General features: G+C 38.0%; 2 pseudogenes; one reads left to right on the top strand and one right to left on the bottom strand.

The window, feature by feature from the left end:
• Positions 1–4,382: 4,382 nt before the first annotated feature.
• On the top strand, positions 4,383–9,386 carry LOC106383192 (annotated as a pseudogene).
• LOC125581424 lies at positions 9,262–11,702 on the bottom strand (annotated as a pseudogene).
• Positions 11,703–13,450: the final 1,748 nt, after the last annotated feature.

The raw sequence follows: 13,450 nt of genomic DNA, 5'->3' as shown, positions 1-13,450 counted from the left end.
ACTCTTCGAATATACAGTAAGCCCATTTGTTTTCATCTATCACGTTCCATTTCCATCAGGTGATCGATTTTAAGACGATGAAAAGACAATGTTGTCCAAGCAACCGACAAACGCTATCGTATACTCTAAACTCTAAAGAACCATAATTTCAACTTAATCCGCATTATTGCACAAAACTCTTTTCATGTACGATTAGCTAGTTAGCTTTCATCTAAAAGTTTCCACAAGCAGTAACCCCCATTAGTCAATCATGTAAACGCGTCGTCATCAATAAAAATTACTACTACAAGTGCAGTAGCTAGATATCTACTTTTGAAGGAAAATAGATATAAATACCAATGATTTTTGACCCTTTTGGAGACGTGTGTGCATTAAGCGATTAAGTATGTTAAGAGTGGCGTGTGAGCGTGGACCGACTCTTCTGCTTCTTTCCGGTGGCGTTTAGCGTCCACTTGACTCTGTCAGTTGACGTCGTCAAACTTCTCAGGCCGTGATGGAGGAAAATCCTGTCTTTCAACTATATCTTTACGGCAGCTTAAAGACCATGCACGTGACCTTTGTTAGAATGAGAGAATTATTGAGAGTTTATTTATGGAGAATGAAGAACATGAAGAACATAGAGAGAGAGAAAGTAGATCTCAAGATGTAAGAGAGAGAATGAGAAAATAGTTTCCTTAATTTAATTGTGGATATGGGTACAAGTATTTAAAGACAAGTGATTTCAGTACACAATATAATAAAATATCTTTTTTCTCTCTTCTTCTTCTCTTCAATAAAATCGAGCTTATAAAACCCTTATAAAGCATTATAAAACCTTATAAAGCCTTATAAAAGCTTTATAAAACCTTATAAGTCTGGCAGGTTAATTCTCAAGTCTGGCAGCTTAATTCTCAAATCTGACAGCTTAATTCTCAAGTCTGGCAGCTTACTTCTGCTTCATGTCAACACTCCCCCTCAAGTTTGACCATATGGAACAAGTCAAGCTTGGAAGCCATGAAATATTCCCTCATTAAAACCTCAACTAGGTAAAACCCTTTGGGAGAAAACCCAAGTCAAGAAAAAAGAGTAGAACACTTCATGAAGGAGATATCAGTGACATGAGAGGTCTATGAGTCACAATTTTGGATGGATAAACTCACAGACTTTAGTGCTTGCTGCCTTGGTGAAGATATCAGCTAACTGATCTTCACTTTTAGTATAGCAGGGTAAAATGATCTTCTGCTCCACAGCTTGTCTCACCTTGTAACAGTCAACTTTAATGTGCTTTGTCCTCTCATGAAACACTGAGTTTGATGCTGTCACTGTGCATTGTGATTGGTGTTGTTGTCTCTATGCCCAAATCCTTTAGTAAGTTTCTGATCCAAATGAGCTCACTAGTAAGCTTCCTCATTGCTCTATACTTTGCTTCAGCACTTGAACATGACACCACCTTCTGCTTCTTGCTCTTCCATGTGACCAGGTTTCCTCCAATGAAGGTGCAATAGCCTGTAGTTGATCTCCTATCAACTCTGTCTCCAGCCCAATCAGCATCACAATACCCAACAACTTCAGTACTCTTGTTACATGCCATCCATACTCCTTGGCCAGACGCCTCTCTTAGGTACCTTAAGATCCTCTCCACCATATTCCAATGATGCACCTTAGGAGCTCCCATGTGTTGACTCACTTGATTCACAGCAAAACACACATCGGGTCTGGTGATGGTTAGATATATGAGCTTGCCCACCATTCTTCTATACTTCTTGATATCTCCAAATGGTGTAGACCCATACTCACCCTCTCTCAGCACCTTGTATCCTTCTTCTAATGAAGTCTTGGCCTTTTTACTCCCACGGTTTCCTGCCTCCTTTAAAATTTCAAGTGTGTACTTCCTTTGAGATAAGAATAACCCCTCTTTAGAGCGAAAGATCTCAATCCCAAGAAAATACTTCAACTCTCCCAAATCCTTGATATCAAAGGCACTTTTAAGAAATGTTTTAGTTAAGAGAATTCCTTCCTTGTTGCTACCAGTGATGGTAATGTCATCCACATAGACTAAGATGACCACAATACCTTGCTTGCTAGTTAATGTGAAGAGGGTGTGATCAGCTTCTGACTTTACAAAGCCTCTTCTATTGAGGGTGGTGTTCAACTTATGGTACCAAGCCCTTGGAGATTGCTTCAAGCCATAAATTGCCTTATTTAATCTGAGAACATTTCCTGGCTTCACCATGTTCTCAAGACCAGGAGGTGGTCTCATGTAGACTTCATCTTCCAATTCTCCTTGAAGAAAGGCATTCTTCACATCCATCTGCTATAAATCCCACTCAAGATTGACAGCAAGAGATAAGAAAATCCTTATAGTGTGAAGCTTGGCCACTGGTGCAAAAGTGTCTAGATAATCTTCACCATACACTTGAGTATATCCCCTTGCAACCAGTCTTCTCTTCTTTCTTTCTGGTTTTCCATTGGCTCCATACTTGATAGTGTAGAGAAGCCGGCTTGTCACTGCCTTCTTTCCTTTTGGAAGTTCAGCCTCAAACCATGTATCATTCTTGATCATGGCTCCCATCTCATCTCCAACAGATTCTCTCCACTCCTTGTGTTGCATAGCTTTTTCATATGTTCTTGGAATGTATTCCTGATCCAATTCACTGATGAAGACTTGATGATCTTCTGGATATTGAGCAAGGGAGCATACTGCACTTATTGGGTGAGCTACAGCTTCAGCATTGAAGTAAACTTCTGTGTTGATCCACTGTGAGGGTTTCCTGATCCTTGTACTCCTTCTCAAAAGTTGTATCTGCTTAGGTTCTGCTTCATTTCCTTCACTTGGCGCCTCTACTTGAGTCTCAACATCTGATTCTGATGGCATCTCATCTTGATCATGAGCTACAGAGCTCTCTTCAGGTTAAGCTTGTGTAGACTGCTCAACATTTCTACTGCCCCCCTCATGATTAGGATGAGTGCTCTCAACACTATCAGCTGCAGTAGATGATAAATTTTCAGGGACAAGTTCCACACTTGGTAAAGAGGGCATACTGATTCTCAGGCTCTCCATTACTCCCCTAAGGTTATTTGCTCTATCTGAGGCTGATTGAGAAAGATCTTTGAGCTCATCCCAACTCTTTCCATCATAATAGCCTCTAGATTCTGCAAACTTCACATCCCTCGAGACAAGAACCCTTCTTGACTCTGGATCATAGCACTTATACCCCTTCTGAGTTGGAGAGTAACCAATGAACATAGCTTTTGAGCTTTTAGCATCAAACTTGTTCCTCAGCTCCCCAGGTATCATCACAAAACAGAGGCATCCAAACACACGCAAATGGTCCAAAGATGGTTTGGTCTTATTTAGAACCTCAAAAGGAGACATGTTGTTGAGGACTTTAGTTGGAGTTCTATTGATCAGATAAGTAGCAGACATCACAGCATCACTCCAGAATCTTTTTGGAACATTGGTGTGGAACATCATTGATCTTGCTACCTCCATCAAATATCTGTTCTTTCTCTCAGCAACTCCATTATGTTGAGGGGTGTAAGGACAACTTGTCTGGTGAGTAATCCCATGTTGAGCAAGATATTGCTTAAATGCATGACTTGTATACTCTCCACCATTATCTGACCTTAGAATTTTCATCTTGGCATTGAAATGGTTGCATATATGGGTCTGGAAATTCTTGAAAGCATCCAACACCCTGTCCTTAGACGGAATCAGTGTTACCCAAGTGTATTTGGATTTCTCATCAATGAAGGTGACAAAGTATTTGTGGTTCTCTCTGGACACACATGGAGCAGTCCATACATCAGAGTGAACTAGGTCAAAACATCTTTCATAGATGGTGCTAGACTGTGAGAAGACTGTTCTACAATGCTTCCCCAATATGCAAGCTTCACAATCATCATTCTTGAAGACCACACCTGGAAGCATCAAGTTTAGGGCTCTTGTATGAGGATGTCCCAACCTAGCATGCCATAGTGTGCTATCAACCCCGCTGGATGTACTAGCCAAACACTGAGAAGTGGATGGTCTAGACATCTCTGTCTTCTAAAGATGATATAGTTCATTGTGAACGTGCCCTTTTCCAATCACTTGGCCTGTCTTTTAGTCTTGAAATTCAACCTCATCTGGTCTGAAGACAACCTGACAACTCAGATCAACAGTAGCCTTTCTCACAGATAGCAAGTTTGATGTAAACTGAGGCATATACAAGGCAGTAGATTCCCTATCAAACAACCTCAGGTTCCCTATCCCTTCTATCTTAATCTTATCACCATTTACTATTTGAACATTCCCTGAGGCAGGCTGGACATCACTCATCAAGTTTCTATCACTAATCATGTGATGGCTTGCTTCTGAATTTATAATGATAGGTTTAGGGTCAAGAGAGTGTGTACCAGCCTTCTTGGATGAGATAAAGGCTTGGATAAGGGAATGTAGGTCACTCATGGTTGCTGGACCATCAGTGTTGGCTGCACTATCAGTACTTCTCCATGTTCCTTCTTCATTTGAACCACCAATGACAGATGAATACATGGTTCGACCTTGAATCGATGGATGCTCAAACTCTTTGATTACATTCCTGGCTTGATTCAAGTCATTTCTTCTTGGCATATTGTGGTTCTTATGTTGTTCCTTAGCCTTCTTGTTGACATGAAGCAGAAGTAAGCTGTCAGACTTGAGAATTAAGCTGCCAGACTTGAGAATTAAGCTGTCAGACTTGAGAATTAAGCTGCCAGACTTATAAGGTTTTATAAAGCTTTTATAAGGCTTTATAAGGTTTTATAAGGCTTTATAAGGGTTTTATAAGCTCGATTTTATTGAAGAGAAGAAGAAGAGAGAAGAAGATATTTTATTATATTGTGTACTGAGGTCACTTGTCTTTAAATACTTGTACCCAGATCCACAATTAAATTAAGAAACTATTCTCTCCTTCTCTCTCTTACATCTTGAGATCTACTTTCTCTCTCTCTATGTTCTTCATGTTCTTCATTCTCAATAAATAAACTCTCAATAATTCTCTCATTCTAACATGGTATCAGAGCATTAAGCTCCTGAAACTCACAATAGCTTCCGCAAATTTCTCTTTCTTTCTCAGATTATCTTCAAAATCTGTTGGATACATCTTTTTATCCACTGGTCCAAAGGTCTTTCAAAAGGGAAGAACCTCACCAGAACTCAAGATAGAGGAGTACCCTATTCTCTGGAACTCAAGAAAGCTTCGACCATATCAGGAAAAGCTTCTTCAAAGTCCAGTTTATCTCAAAATCAGTAGGAACAATCTATTGTCCACTGGTCCATATCTCTCCATGAGGGAGAACTCCAACATGGTGTTGTTTCCAGAGTACAAGAAGGCTAAGGAACAACATAAGAACCACAATATGCCAAGAAGAAGTGACTTGAATCAAGCCAGGAATGTAATCAAATAGTTTGATTCAAGTCACTTCTTCTTGGCATATTGTGGTTCTTATGTTGTTCCTTAGCCTTCTTGTACTCTGGAAACAACACCATCATTTGAGCATCCATCGATTCAAGGTCTTATGTTGTTGCTTAGCCTTCTTCCATGGTGTTGTTTCCAGAATACAAGAAAGCTAAGGAACAACATAAGAACCACAAGAAGGCTAAGTTGACGTCGTCAAACTTCTCAGGCCGTGACGGAGGAAAATCCTGTCTTTCAACTATATCTTTACGGCGGCTTAAAGACCATGCACGTGACCTTCCGGCCCTTCCCATAAAAATCCAAAACCAAGACCGTCACGTCCGATTTTTGAATCATGTGCCAACATGCATCGAGCCACTGCCCTCTCTCAATCTCTCGCAAACTAACCCAAGAACCAAAGAGAAACCTCAGTATGTTAATTAGTATATGCAATACCGGTCTTAGACAAAACTAACGAAACATTGGCTTTAAGCCCCCAAATTTTTTGAAAAAATAACATAGAAAAAACTTCCAAAAACATTATTTTAGACCTCAAATTTACAAAAAAAATATTTTTTTAGCTGAAATCTTTAATAAATCGCCTACGGCCCCTAAATCTCAGGGCTAGCTCTGATTATTCGGTAAGTGAAACCTCCATCTTCTCTTTTTTTAGCTAAAATAATCCAGTCATGTTTAATGACTGATTTCGAATTTATTTCCATAGTATCACCACAAATTATTTGAGTTACTATTCTATCCTTAATGGTTTTGACAAACATCAAAAACAAAATTCAGTTTATGTCGGATTTAACTTTTTCTTTATAATAGAAAAATTAACTCATAGACAATCTGACCCCAATACAAAAAACTTCGAAAATATCTAATAGTATGAAAATAATGTTACTGTAAAAAGATTTGAGTCTGTATGATTGTTCACTGCATCATCTCTAGAACTATCATGGACATATATAGAGATTAAAAACTCTCTTAGTTACACAAGAAAAAAAATTGGTATCAAATATTAGTTGGGAACTTATTTAAGAGCATTAATAGAAGACAAGGAAGATAAGCTCATCAATGTTTTAGGACCCTCGTGTGTATGTGACTCACATGCGAAGGTCTTCACAGACTTCACTATCTTCACTTTATGCCTATCCTTTTCTAGAAACATTTCTCCACATTGATCCCATAAATTGCAAAATCCATAAACGGAAAGCGGAAGGGCTTGTTCTGAAATTAGGCCCATATAGTTTTTTCAAAGAAGATCAAATCCGCCTCTCTTTTAGGGTTCTTCTTTACATTTGTACTTATGTATCTGGTGGGCACAAAAACTATGAGTTACAGGCAGAAATTAGGTCCATACGAGAGATTTATCATCCAAACTTGGTCAAACTTTAGGTTACTGCTTTAGATGAGAAGAGAAAGAGACTTTTTCTTTGAAAGAGAGACTTTTTGTTGTACAAAATATTTTATATAAAAATTAATAAGTGTTTTTAAAAAGAATATATATCAGATTAGGCCGTAGAAATCATTCTTAGCTTCAGTTTATGACTTGGACTTGAATTTGGGACCGTAGATCTTTCCCCCAAGAAAAACAAAACAACTTCGCCTTTTCCCAACCTACTTGGCAATAAGTCAATAACTAAACTTAAATGAACTAAACGCGTTTTTGTTATTGTTTATGTAAGTCTCAAATTTGCCCTAAATGGATTTAGTTGTAGAGTCGTAGTGAATACTATCGTGGATGCTTGTTTTCCTTTGTTTGACATTAGTGAGCAAACTTCTTTCTCCTCCTCATTATAAACACCCCCAAATCTACAGATGTGTTAAAAATTTGAAGCCAAAATCTACAGATTTATCATATCCATCAACAATGGGAAACGGTCTAAAGGCTCGTAGACAACAACATCATTCATTTCTTTACGAGCCTCTTTTCAGCCCTCCATTTTTGGGTACATCTCTCTTATTAATAAATTTTACTTTTGCTCAAACTTATAAAAATCTGTATATACGTAATTCAAATTTAAACATATATTTTGTGTGTGAAAAGAGGAGGGAGAAAACGAGAAGCTGAGAGTCTTCAGCGCCAAGGAACTGAAGAAAGCAACAAAAAGATTCAGGAAAGATAGGGTCGTAACTAGCGACGATGGCTCGGTTCAAACATTCTACAAGGGATATATCAATGGCACCACATGTGCACCATCAAGAACTAAAACCAAAGTCGCTGTTTCTGTAATGGAATGTCTTCAACATAGTCCACGGCCAAAACACGTGTGGAAGATAAGAAAAGTCTGTCGATTTCTTACACTTGTTTTTATATCTATTGTCACGTTGGGTACTTATTAATTAAGCATGTGAGTTGCAGGAAAAAGCGGAGTCTCTAGGAGAGATACATCATCCCAACTTGGTCAAGCTTTTGGGTTACTGTTATGAAGATACTATATCACTTTTGGTTTTCGAATACTCGCACAAAGGAAGTTTGCACGATCACATATTCGGAAGTTAATATATTTCTCTAACTAATGTGTCCGTTCTATAAACCGGTATAGATAACCTTGCTTGACATACACGGTTTCATGTTTCTCTCAACAGAAGAGGAGGCATTGCCTTGGGAAACACGGGCTAAGATAGCCATCGGAGTAGCAGAAGCTATTGCATTTCTCCACTCCATCAAAAAAATCCCGATAAATCAAGAACTCCACATGCATAACATTATGCTTGACGACGTTAATGACTTACATTTTTCTTCTATTTTTTAATGATCTTTGAAATTAAGAACTAAACTGGATCTCGATCCGCGCAACCGCGCGGATGTTTATTTTCATTTATTTTTATATAAACATTTTGTTTTCAATTCTACATTGGTATATATTGCTCCATCCGTTCCTAAAAAATCCATGTTTTAGAATTTTCACACTTTTTAATAACACATATTAAAACTTAGCTATAAATGCATAGTTTTTGTAATTTTATATTTCCTATATTTTTAAACCAATAAGATTTTAAGAAATACAATTAATGTTCTTGAACTTCACAATTTCTCATTATTAGTTGACAAAAATTACATTGAAAATATAAAATATGTATCTTTTTGAAACATTTTTTTTCTCTAGAATATAGATCTTTTAGGAACAAATGGAGTATAATATATATGAAGTGTGTCTATCACTTTTCAAAACATAATAATTTTATCGTATATTTTTTTTTATTGAATTGGTTGTTTCCAAGATCACGTTTTTTTGCTTGGAAAAAAATGATAGTCATTTAGTTCCTATAATGTAGTAGACATATTATTTAGTTCCTATAATCTAGAAAGTGAGTTATTTAGATCTATAATAATGATAAGATTAGAGATTAAATGTAACATGATTTTCTAGTAATAGGTCTATATTTTTTTTAAAAAAAATTACATATGAGTTAAAGTTGTGACTTCTCTTTTAATATATAAGAAGTTTTTGATTTCATCAGCAATACAATGCAAAATTGCTTTACCTTGATTCAAAAAAAAAAAATTATAGGAGATAATGGGACATTTTTAGCAACTACATACCTGCCTCTTGAATATGCAATGATAGGTACACCAATATCTTAACTTTTATTTTACTAATTTGATTAATCTTTCGCTAATCAAATATTGAAGACAATTGTGTAATGCTTGTAGGTCATGCGGTCACATATGGTGTGATCTTGCTTGAGCTTTTTACTGGTTCGAAAGGTGGAGTATTATGTCAGAGCAGCTTAGATATTAGGACTAGATCGTTTCTGGAAATAATTGATCCCCGACTTGAGAGCGATTATCCTACGCATGCAGCAGAAAAAATGGGCAGACTCATCCAAAGATGCACCATGGAGAACTGGAAGGTACGACTGTCAATGGAACATGTTTTGTATGTTCTTAACTTTTTTTTTTTTTTTTTTGTATGTTCTTAACTATATTGCATGTAGATATTAAGTATTAATTTTTAGGGTTTTGGAGTATATTATTGAAAATGTTGAGGGTTTATTTGACACTGAAGATATTTAAAACAAAGAAGCATGTTCTAACTTTTTTAAAAGATTTTTCTTGGAACAGAAAAAAAAATTCAGTAGTCACATGATCTTTACACTTGTCTCGGCCACATAACAAAAAACAGGACATTCAACTTCTAAGTTCTAACTGAATAATTATAATATTATATGAATCACACTCCAAGTAATAAATGCATGCCCAACACAAAGATGCATCTAAAACATTCAAATATTTGAGAATTTTACGCATTAACATAAGCAGAATATAAAACATTAACGCTATATGACGACTTTGAGAGAGGATCAAGTTTGAAGACAGCATCGGACCATTCAATATTTCCCTTAATCTCGCCTCCTCCATTGCATGACTTCAAGGAAATAACAGCAGACCAAAGTTCCAAACTATCAGGATTGTTCCAAAAGATGACAATGTTCCCAGCGGGGTCGGTGCAGAGTTTGTTGATATCATACTGGACCTTGGTCTTTGCCAACCCCCACGGTTGTATCGAACCACAAAAAGAGTCTTGGAAGTCTTCCAACCCCTTGACTTCCTCCCAGTCAAACCCATCATCTGGATCACACCATAGTATTCTCCCGCGAGAACCACGACAGAACAATAGTTTACCAATGACACACCAATCACTTCTGTGTCCTGGCTTAGAATCTGTCTTCCCGCTTGTCCAAAATAAACAGTTACTTGGTGAGTAGGAGAAGTCTTGACCCTCATCATCCACAGCGTAAACCAGTTCCTTATCTATCAATATTGAGGGGCATCTTGGGGGTAAACACAAACAACACCTCCCAAGTTTGGGTCTCGAGATCGAATACCTCTGCCCAGTTTAAAGAATCAGCTTCATCTCCACACCCTCCAAACACGTATATCTTCTTGCCTATCAGGCATGCCGTTGCGGAAGCACGAGGCACGTACATTGATTGGAGACGGTTCCATGAGTGCTCGAAACAGTCAAGGAAAAACACATCAGAAGTGGGTTCGCCGTTTCCGACTCCACCGATTATAAAGATTCCCCAATCAATCAGCAACAAAGCAGACTCTTGTAAACTCTGCGAACCACCCCGGTAGCTCTGCATCCATATGAACGATAAACGACGGTTGTTTCCTTGCACTGCGTGCGAGACTGTCCGCCTTTGAGTTATGTGTCCGTGGTATATGAATGATCTCTGAGCTGTTGAAACTTCTTTTCAAAAAGTTTATGTCTTCCAAATAGCTTGCAAAGGCTGGCCACTCTTCTGGTTCCGAAACCATCTTCACCAATTAAGCACAATCCGTTGCAAAAGTAACACAAAACTGTCTAAGATTCTTCATGCATTCCATTGACCATATGAGAACCTCTATCTCTGAGTGTAGTGGCGACTGACTCGCTCTCGTATTCCTTCCTCCCATTAGTCCATCGTAACCTTCCAGAGTACTATACCATCCTTGCCCTGAATATCTATCCTCATATTTCCAAGATCCGTCCGTAAAACACCATATACCTGGTATACTCGGGATTGTCAAAGGTACTAGAACTTGGGTGCGGTCCATACCCTGAGTCTGAGAGTTTTGTGCCAAAGTAACGATTCGGTTTCTGCCAATTTGAGAGTATCTCTCGGGTCCATATCCAAATTGCTAAAAACTTTGTTGTTTCTACTTTTCCATATATACCAGAGAATCCAAGCAAAGTAATGATCCTCCATTTCGGGGGATACTCTCCAAAACAAATGATCCATATTGGTAAACAATGATTGAGTGGGAAATATATTCAGATTCGTTGGGATCCGTGAAAGTGCCCAGACCTGAACCGCCGGTGGACATTCAAAAAAGATGTGATTAGTGGACTCCTCGGGGGCTCCACATCGGTCACAAAAATTATTTCCTTGCATTCCTCTTGCCCTCAAATTTTTCTTAACCGCTATACATCGAGTCAATAGTTGCCATAAAAAATGTTTCATCTTGGGTGGGCATCGTACTTTCCAACAGAACGCCTTCAACGGTGTTATCGAAGGACCAAACTGGGGTGGCATACTTTCTCTGTCCGGATATACTCGTTCCACTTCATATCCAGATTTAACCGTGTATTTTCCATTGTTTGTAAAATGCCATCCATTCCGGTCTTCTAGGTGAAATCTGCTTATAGGAATACTTTCAATAATTTTCACATCTTGTGGATCCACCAGAGTCCGAATAACCTGTAGATTCCATGATCATGATGTTCCATCGATAAGAGCATCAACTGTTAGTTACGGGTAAAGATTGTGTTGATTTTTATTTGCTGGTCTCGGACGAGTGGATGGAAGCCAAGGGTCATTCCATACTGAGATAGATGATCTTGTTCCTACCCTTTTGATTAGTCTTTTGTTAACCAGAGATCTAGCAGAGACAATACTACGCCAGCCAGGGGTGAAGCATTCCTGAAATATCTCCCTTTGAAAACACGAGAAAATAAAGTATTCGGTTTATCCATTAATCTCCAAAATTATTTCCCAAGCATAGCTGTATTAAAGTCTGTAAGATCTTTGAACCCCAAACCTCCATCATCCTTAGAGCTACACAGTTTTTCCCATGATTTACAATGCATACCTCTCTTATTACCCCCTGGACTCCGCCAGAATTGTGCCACAGCACTAACTAACTTCTTCATTACCGTTTTCGAAATTCGAAAGCATGACATCACATTGTTTGGCAAAGCTGTAACCACAGATTTTATAATCACTTTCTTACCCCCTCTGGTGAAAAACTTAAAAGTCCATCCATTTACTCTGCTATTTAGACGATCCTGAACAAATCCAAAAACTTGCACCTTCGATCCCCCCCCCCCCCGATTTTCCGGGATGCCCAAGTATGTCTCCATTCCTCCTAAATTATGTATACCTAAGATATCTTGTAGTTCCTGTCTTGTAGCTTCTTCGATCTTGTGTCCAAATTGAATCGATTATTTTTCAAAGTTTATTTGTTGTCCAGAAACCCCTTCATATTCCTTAAGGATCCTAAGAATTGTCTGACATTCTTCCTTCTGAGCTTTGCAAAAGAAAAGACTATCATCTGCAAAGAGTAAATGGGAAGTGGGGGAGCAAGCCCTAGCAACCTTTAGACCCGTTAGTTGCTTATTTCTTTCTGCCTTTTTAATATTCACGACCAATACTTCCGTACACATAATAAACAAATAAGGGGATAGAGGATCCCCCTGTCGTAATCCCCTCTGTGGTATTATATGTCCTTTTGGTTGCCCATTTAATAAAACCTTATACTGAACCGAGGAAATGCATTCCATCATTAATTGGATCCAGTGCTGATCGAAACCCATTTTGGTTAGTAGTTCTTGGATGAAGACCCATTCAACTCTGTCATAAGCTTTGCTCATATCCGTTTTTATTGCCAAAAATTTTTCCTGACACGATTTGTTAGTCCGCAAACCATGGAACATCTCCTGAGCTATAAGTATATTATCCGATATTAAACGTCCAGGCACAAAAGCCGATTGCGTCTCCGAGATCAGTGATGGAAGACAGACCTTTAATCTTTGACATAATACCTTAGATATAATCTTGTATCCTACATTACATAAGCTAATAGGTCTGAGTTCAGTCATCCTTGTGGGCCTTTTCTTTTTAGAAATCAAACAAATATTCGTAATGTTTAACCTTGTGTCCAGTTTTCCCGATGTCAATCTATTTATGACACTAAAACCTTACTTCTTACTTAAATCATAAACACAATCTGTTTTTTTTTTTTGCATCAAACACTGTAGGTTTGATGTTGGCATCATAAAACACAATCTGTTTTAATATGTTTGTAATGTACTAAAAGCATTAGTGACATCGGTTCTTAGATGTTGCGGTGGAAATGTAACCGTAGTGACACGGCACTCTTATAAGTTATGACGTAAACAATTATTGTTTGTTTTTATTTATTTAATTCGCAGCTAAACGGTTTAATGGGCAGACATCCAAAGATGCACCATGGGGAACTGGAAGGTACGACCGTCAACGCAACATGTTTTGGATGTTATTTACTATGGCTTCCATTGGCGACATGTAGTATTACA

Source organism: Brassica napus, chromosome C2 (genome assembly GCF_020379485.1).
Source record: "Brassica napus cultivar Da-Ae chromosome C2, Da-Ae, whole genome shotgun sequence".
NCBI classification, from domain to species: Eukaryota; Viridiplantae; Streptophyta; class Magnoliopsida; order Brassicales; family Brassicaceae; genus Brassica; species Brassica napus.
The sequence above is the reverse complement of the archived record's forward strand: the minus strand, read 5'-3'. Positions and strand labels throughout refer to the sequence as shown.